This window comes from Perca fluviatilis, chromosome 6 (genome assembly GCF_010015445.1).
Source record: "Perca fluviatilis chromosome 6, GENO_Pfluv_1.0, whole genome shotgun sequence".
NCBI classification, from domain to species: domain Eukaryota; kingdom Metazoa; phylum Chordata; class Actinopteri; order Perciformes; family Percidae; genus Perca; species Perca fluviatilis.
This window is the reverse complement of record NC_053117.1, coordinates 9317152-9324255: the sequence shown is the minus strand read 5'-3', so window position 1 is coordinate 9324255 and position 7104 is coordinate 9317152. Positions and strand designations below refer to the sequence as shown.

Genomic DNA, 7104 nt, shown 5'->3' with positions numbered 1-7104 from the left:
TAAATAAAGTCATGCCCCTTCCAGTATCCCAGCTCACATGGGTTGGGGAGGTGTGGGGCAACAGTCAGTGCTCTGAGTTTGCGTATGACATGGAGTCTTTGCTGGGATCGTTGATGGAGGGATTTAAGTGGGCCGAACGGCTTTCTGGCACCTTCAATTAATAAGTAAACTAATCTAATTGGCAGCTTCATACATCACTGATCCCTGTTAGTTTAACATAATGCAAAAATCCATTCCAGTGTTTCCCCTATTAATTCTCCTGCGCTGCTCTCTGATGCTCCAAAACAGATGTTAAAGGCAACAGAAGCATCACTGCATGTCATGCTAGTTAACCCTAACGTTACACTTGGCAGCGGGTAACGTTAGCCTACAGTTAGCTAGTAACTGGCTTAAACAGTCAAAATGCTGACAGCTAATCGGTGTAGTGTGAATGTATTTCATTGTAGTGGATTCCAACACCAGGACATAAAACAGTCTGCCGCTAAAGCTGTGAGCTATATGACACAAACTAGTACTTGGTCACTACTGTTGTTGGAAAAACAGCCAGCGCTGAGCTTTCATTTTCTTGGTCGCAGTTGATCCGGCTAGCCAAATTTTCTTCTGTCTCCCAAGTAGGTGCAATTTAGAGTAATCATTAAATAACAAAACAAATCGGGTCCGTAGGAAGTCAACATCCTATCACATCAGATGTTATTTATGTTGTTTTATTCCAAAACATATGCACCAGTTCACGCTCTCAGACCATTTGCAGAAAAGTTCCAGTTTGTTCAGGTTGGCAGAACGTGCACTAAGGAGTAGGAATGGCTTTAGAGAGGTATCTCTTCTGAGGGGTCCAATATGTCCTATGGCATATGTTGTGGATCTGCTGGTGATTTCAGTTTGGAAATGTTGTCCCAAACAGTCTCCCAATTAATTACGTTCCCCCTCAGGGCTCAGCTCCCGCTCCAATTTCTTTACTATTGGGAGTTCTCCTACAGAAACAGTTTAGCATACATCCTGGACAATACTGCCCTACAAAGCCAAAGAGCAGTATCTGCAAAAACGCAAAACTGAGAAAAGCAGCTTTTTGTGTTTCTTACACCAAGTATAAGCATGCAATTAAATTTAACAAAGGGTCCAATTAGATCAAAGGGAGGTGAATATTAAACATTTAGTTTTTTGACAGTCAGGCAAAATTTGGTAGTTTTATAAGCTATACTGCGCTTTGCATTACTGCGTATACTGGACTGTTTTTTTTAAATATAGCGCTTTTCTCAGGGATTTAATATAACAAAAAACAACAGTACAAAGACTGGAACACTCCCGAAACCACAAACTGATGGGCAAAACACAGGCAGGAGCAAACGCAAGTCACAGGAAAGAACACAAGACGATTAAACAAGAGACAAAGGGACACGCCCGCCGATAGGGAGGGACAAACGGGTCTGTTGTCCCGGGCCCACAGTAGGGGGGGGGGGCCAGAACTGGGGGCCCAGAACTGGGCCCTCATTAAATTATGGAATAATTGAAAAACATTTTTTTAAATAGGCCTATTTGTGGAAAAAATATGTAATATTTGAGTTACATAAAAGCTTTTTATTTGTTTTCTTCCTAATTGTCCTTGAAATAGTGGTCAAGAACCCCCCCACCCCCAACACGAAAATGGTTTGGCCACTTATCAAAAGTTGATGTTGTTTTCAGTAGATTTGAAGTTCAGTATGCTCAAAATGTCCGGTGAGCACAAGTCCGGTGCTCAGAAAAGGAAGGAAAAGAGAAGAAGAAAACAGAGGCCTTAGAGATTTTCTAAACAAATATTTTTAAAAAAAGGTGGTGACGGTGAAGCTGGAACTGTCAACGTAGAGCAAGGTAAAAAAACAGCGCAGCCAACGTTTACGAGCCATGCTACGTAAGCTAACAGGCCAGCTCTCATGTTAACGTCCATTAGCTTGTATAAAAGCCTGAGACAACACGTTCTCTTTTACAGAAAGAGTTGAGTTTGGTAGCTCCGTCAGAGAGGGTGAGACAGAGAGGAGAGAGATCCAGCTGCTGTCCGGGGACAGAGAGAGTGATGCGGGAGGGGCCCGCTGCCCCGCAACGGAGGGACAGAGTCAGGCTACCGGTGAGAGAGAGAGAGAGAGATGCGGGAGGGGCCCGCTGCCCTGTCGGAGAGTCTGAGCAGGATGGATCAGAGACTGATCACATTAATTTCAGTGAGAGATGTGAGGAGAGGAGAGGAAGAGCATAGGAGAGGAAGAGCATAGGAGAGGAGCAGGAGAGGAAAAGGAGAGGAGAGGACCAGGAGAGGAACAGGAGAGGAGAGGAACAGGAGAGGAAGAGCAGGGGAGAGGAAGAGCAAGGAAAAAGGAGAGATCTGGGCGCGGGGGGCCCATCTAAGCTTATCTCGTCCCGGGCCCAGGCAAGACTGTCAGCTGGCCTGCAAAGGGAACACAGAGGCTAAATACATGAGGTGATTAATGTGATGTATGGGACATTGTGTATTGAGTACCCCGTTCCACTAGTTGGCGCTGTGTCGCCACTGTTAGTGTGTTTATCTGAATGTACTAAGTGAATGAGTACGTTAGTAAAAAGATCGGTAGTTTTCCACTGAAACTCAACGTGTCCGTGTTGTCTCTATTAACAAGATTATCTGAAGTGAACCCACGACATAACATCATTGGCGACGAGGACGACTTTGGATTGCCGTTTGTTTGTTTTGTTCCCCCCACGGTATTGACTGTGTGTGAGGAAGAAAAAGGCGTTTGTGGCGCAGGGAGAATTGTGGCTAACAGAGGCTAATGAGCTCGCGAAACAGGGGAACTACTGCTAATGGAAGGAAATGGCACGACACGGATACATCGGGCAGATCTCTGCTTTCGAAGAGTCAGTGGAGCAGTGGACAGCCTACGTGGAAAGGTTTGAACATTTTGTAACAGCAAATGAGATTGAGGACGATAAAAAGTCAGCCGTTCTTCTCAGTGTAATGGGCGCTGCTACCTACGGACTATTGCGTAGCCTCGTAGCTCCTGACAAGCCAGGGCTAAAGTCATACGATGATATTGTTAGTGTTTTGCAGTCGCATTTTTCTCCGGCACCGATTGTCATTGCCGAGAGATTTCGCTTCCATAAACGAAACCAACAAGAGGGAGAATCAGTGAGCCAATACGTTGCAGTAATCAAACAGTTAGCAGAACACTGCGACTTTGGCACGCATTTGTTGGATGCACTGAGAGACAGACTCGTTTGTGGACTTAACACGGAGGCGATACAGAAAAGATTGCTGACCGAGACTGCACTCACTTGGAAAAAGGCTGTGGAAATAGCAGTAGCAATGGAGACGGTAGCAAAAGAAACGCACCAGCTAAGTAATGCACTAAAGATAAATGCACTGTCACTGACTAGCCAGCAACGCTACAAATGTGTGCGCTGTGGAAAAACGAATCACAAGGAGGCCGACTGCTATTACAAGGACCAAACATGTCACAGCTGCGGTAAGGAAGGCCACATATCGAGAATGTGTCGAAACAAAGAGCATGGAAATAAAGAAAGGAAAGTAAAACAAAAAGTGTTTACAAAGAAAAAGAAAAGTGGAGTGTACCACATGGATGCAAAAGAAATGTCCAGTAGTGAGGGTAGCACAACAGATGCAGAGCTAACACTAAACATGGTGGCTCAGAAAGGAAACCTTTCACACATGTGTGTTAAACCAAAGATTGAAGGAAAGACGATTCAAATGGAATTAGACACAAGCGCTGCAGTTTCTCTAATATCCAAAGAACTATATGACATACAGTTGTGTCATGTACCCGCTAAACGAATACTATACTGAAGACATACACTGGCGAGCTGATTTCACCGGAGGGGTCATCAAAGTCTTGGTAAAAATGAACAAGCAGAAGGCTAAGCTACCACTGTACGTGGTCAAAGGGCTTCACCACCGCTCTTTGGGCGGGAATGGCTGCGCGGAGAATACGGATTGACTGGCGGGAGATTAAGACAGTTCGTGAGGAGACTTTAGAAGCTGTGCTACAGAGGCAGCAAATGAAGTCTTTAAAAAGGAGCTGGGCACAATGAAAGGCATTAAAGGCGGCGCGCATAGCGGAACCGGCGTCATCAACCAGACAAGAGTCGTTCCCTATGCTCTGAGGCCCAAAAGTTGAAGCTGAGATTGATCGGCTGAGGGAACAGGGCATCATATCGCCTGTCAAGTTCAGCGACTGGGCAACACCCATCGTGCCAGTTGTGAAAAAGAATGGAGATGTTAGGATTTGCGGTGATTTCAAAGTGACAATCAACCCCGTTCTGCAGGTGGAGAAATATCCGATTCCTCGGATTGAGGATTTATTCGCATCACTGTCAGGGGGGCAGCATTTCAGTAAGCTGGACTTGTCTCACGCATATCTGCAAATGCCTGTGGAGGAAGACTCGCCAAATATCTCACCATAACAACATCAAAAGGGCTGTTCTGTTACAACAGACTTGCCTTTGGAATCACGTCGGCCCCAGCAATATTTCAGCGGGCCATGGACCAGGTTCTCCAGGGTCTTCCGAACGTCCACTGCTATTTGGACGATATTTTGGTAACTGGCCAAGACCGCCTTCAGCACTTGAAGAACTTGGACGCTGTCCTGGGACGCCTTGAAGAATTCGGCTTACGGGTCCAAAAGGAAAAATGTGAATTTTTCAAGGATTCACTGGAATACCTGGGCCATGTTATCGACGCCCATGGCCTGCACAAGTCACCAGAGAAAGTGAGGGCGATTGTGGAGGCTCCTGCACCGACGAATGTGAGTCAGCTTCGATCCTTTCTAGGGCTGATTAACTACTACGGCAGGTTCATTCCAAACTTGTCAACCATTCTTAGCCCACTCAACGCACTTTTGGGCAAAGGCAAACCATGGCGATGGACCTCAAAATGTGCAACAGCATTTCAGGTGGCCAAAGAACAGTTGTCCGCCAAAGTGTGCTTACCCATTACGACCCGCACTGCCCATCCGGCTGGCTTGTGATGCTTCACCATATGGGGTAGGTGCTGTAATTTCGCACATCTTTCCAGATGGACAAGAGAGGCCCATAGCTTTTGCATCACGGACCTTGAATAAAGCAGAACAAAAGTATGCACAGATTGAGCGTGAAGCTCTTGGCATTGTATTTGGTGTTCGGAAATTCCATCACTACCTATATGGTAGGAAGTTTACGCTCCTCACTGACCATCGCCCTCTGACCACAATTCTGAGTCCCTGCAAAGCAATACCATCTATGGCAGCCGCCAGAATGCAGCGGTGGGCTCTGCTGTTGGCTGCTCATGATTACAGTATCCAGTACAGAGAAGCCGCACGTCATGGCAATGCTGATGGGCTGTCCCGCCTGCCACGCCGCTCCAGTTAAGGAGAAACCCAACACTGTGGACAGTTTTCACATTAAACACTTGGAAATCTTACCCGTGAGCTGTAAAGAAATCTGCAGAGAGACCAGGACCGATCCTGTCCTTGCTCAAGTACTGGAAATGGTGTCCACAGGTCGTTTTCCGAGAGTTCAGCATGTGGACAGCACACTGGCACCATTCATCAGTAGGAAGGATGAACTGACTGTTCAGCAACAGTGCCTCATGTGGGGTATCCGTGTTGTCATCCCTCCTAAGCTGCGACCCAGAGTGTTGTCCGAGCTACACACGGGACACCCTGGTGTTGTCAAAATGAAAGCCGTCGCCCGCAGTTACATGTGGTGGCCAGGAATTGACGCTCAAATCGAACAAGTGTCGAAGACCTGCCAATCCTGCCAACTCACACAAAAAGCACCTGGACCATCGCCTCTCCATCCTTGGGCATGGCCAGGAGCTCCATGGCAGAAGGATTCATGTTGATTTTGCCGGTCCCTTCCAAGGCCATATGTTCATGGTGGTCGTGGGCCGCCCACTCAAATGGCCTGAAGTGCACTTGATGAGTTCTACCACGACTTCCAAGACCATACAGGTGCTGAGAGGGCTATTCAGTCGGTACGGGCCTCCCAGAGGTTTTGGTGAGCGATAATGGTCCCCAGTTTACATCAAAAGAATTCCGGACATTCATGAAGAACAACCGGGGTTAAGCACATACGCTCTGCGCCATTTCACCCCGCCACGAATGGCCTGGCAGAACGTTTTGTGCAAACATTCAAGCATTCATTGAAGTGCTCCAAAGGCACAATTTCAATCCAACACCGACTGGATGCATTCTTACTGTCGTATCGCAACACTCCGCACTCCACCACAAAAGAATCGCCATCCATGCTGTTCATGCATCGCAAGCTGCGTTCCCGACTCGACCTGATGAAGCCTAGCGTTGCAAGAACAGTGGAGAAAGCACAAGAAGAGCAGTGTGCTCGTCGACAGACACGTGCTAAGGCCAGGTCATTCAAAGTGGGTGACACAGTATTAGTGCGTGATTATGGGAGAGGAGAGAAGTGGACACCTGGAGTGGTTTCAGCTGAAACTGGTCCTGTGTCTTATACGATCAACGTGGGATCTTCGGAACACTGGAGACGGCATGCTGAACAGATGCTTGCTCGACATGCAGAGTTGGATGTTCCCGAGTCTTCGGAGTCTACTTCCATTGCACCAGATCTGCCTTTGTTGGAGAACACAGTTCCTGACCCAGCTATTCCATCTCCTGATCCAGTGAGTGTACAACCTATTCCGGTAACATCAGAGGTGGTCAACACACCACATCAAGAGACTGGTAAGCGATACCCATCTCGTGTCATTACGAAACCAGTTCGTTTTAGCCCTTAAGAAAATCCATAAGTTGTTTGACACATTTTTGGATAAGAGACTGTTACATTTGTGTTCATGTAGATTTAAGAGTCATGTCTCAAGAATAAGGGCATAATAATCCCTTGACTGACTCGGGGTTTGGGACAGTCTACTCCCTACCTCAAGTTTAGGTAACATTATACACGTTATAAAAAAAAATAGATATTTGTGTTCATGTTCATGGAGCACAACATTTAGTGGAGAGGAGATGTGATGTATGGGACATTGTGTATTGAGTACCCCGTTCCACTAGTTGGCGCTGTGTCGCCACTGTTAGTGTGTTTATCTGAATGTACTAAGTGAATGAGTACGTTAGTAAAAAGATCGGTAGTTTTCCA

At 46.7% G+C, this 7104-nt stretch overlaps 1 pseudogene; it reads left to right on the top strand.

Annotated features, from left to right (window-relative positions):
* Positions 1-3930: 3930 nt before the first annotated feature.
* Positions 3931-6778, top strand: LOC120560493 (annotated as a pseudogene).
* Positions 6779-7104: the final 326 nt, after the last annotated feature.